This window comes from Monoraphidium neglectum (genome assembly GCF_000611645.1).
Source record: "Monoraphidium neglectum strain SAG 48.87 unplaced genomic scaffold scaffold01025, whole genome shotgun sequence".
NCBI lineage: Eukaryota > Viridiplantae > Chlorophyta > Chlorophyceae > Sphaeropleales > Selenastraceae > Monoraphidium > Monoraphidium neglectum.
In genome coordinates, this window is record NW_014012603.1 from 2,712 (window position 1) to 4,160 (window position 1,449).

A 1,449-nucleotide genomic window follows, 5' to 3' on the forward strand; every position below is an offset into this window, starting at 1 on the left:
GCCGCCGTGAACTTGCCGTTCGTGTCGGCGGCGTCCAGCGGCGGGTAAAACAGCCAGTGGGCGGTTAGCAGCAGGGTGACCTGGACCGCCGCGACCCGCACCAAGCGGGGCGGCTGGACGCCGCGCGAGCGCAGCCACCTCAGGGCAGCCGCCTCTGCCAGGCACAGGGGCGCCTTTGATGGATTGGATTTGGGACGCAGGTGCTTTTGAATGGAACTGGCATGCACAGTGCGGGGTCGCGCCTCCGCGGCGTGCGGTGCCAAGGTCGGTGGCCGGCGTGCCGCGGCGGAAGCCCCCGCGGCCCGATGCTGCGGGGGGACACACGGGCTGCACCCAGTGGCCGCCCAACACCCCACAGTCGTCAGACCCTGGGGAACCCCACCACAGGTGAACCTTTGATTCGTAGGTTTGCTAGCCTCCCCCCCCCCCAAACCTGTAGCATGAAGAAGTTGAAGATGCCCCAGGAGTAGGGGCGCGACACGTACCAACAAAGCAGCTCGTGCAGCACACCGCTGGCCGCAAACGTGAGGGCAGTCCCCAGCGTGCGCCGCCGCCACACGCCCTGCCGCTCGGCGCCGTCCGCGCCGCCGCCGCCGCCGCCGCCGCTGCCATTGTCGGCCGCATGTGGCGCGGCAGCTGCTGGGTCGCCGCTGCCGCTGCCGCTGCGGCTGGCACACTTATCAAGGGGTATCACCAAACGGCCCTCGACGACCGGGTCATAGAAGAGGCACCGCAGGTTTTGGCCGATGGTGTTGTTCTGAGGGGGTCCAGAATGGGCAAAAAAGGGTGGATGTGAGTGTGATTCCGATCTGAATGGTTTAAAGTAGGTTGGGCAGAGGGCTTTGGGACACGATGGGGCGTGTGGAGGTTTACATCAGAGCTTGTCGTTTACAGTAAAGTATGTCGTGCGCAAACTGCCACGAAGGGGTGGGCAGGTGGGTGTTCGGATTCATACCCTGTTCATGCTCTCTTGCCTGCGGGGCGTCGTGCGCAAAAGCGCCAGAGCGCGAACCGCGGCCGCCCCAGCGCTCGCGCTCACCCAGCGGCGGCCCCAGAAGTCAGCCAGGGATGTCGCCTGGCCGGCCACCGCGGGGGTGTATCGTCGCAGGGTTGCGGACGGGGATCGTGTGAGCGGCGTGCTCAGGGTTGCCTGCATCTGGATGCATCAGCATCAGCGCCTCTCGACACAGAGCGGCCGCCAGGCCCCCACACTCTCCCGCTGAACAGCTGCCGCAGCAAGGACGCCCCACCAAACACAGCAAGTTCTGCGCTCAAGCCGCAAGCAACGTGGTGTTTCTGGCCGGTGCTTGAATCCCACCATCCAGGGCCTGTCAAATGGAGGTACGGCCTCGATGGAGGCGAGCCCCAGCAGCAGCGCGGGGCCGCCCATCACGGCAGACACAAAGGCGTAGAGCCCAAACGCTGAGGCGTGCGACAGGGGCGGGGGGG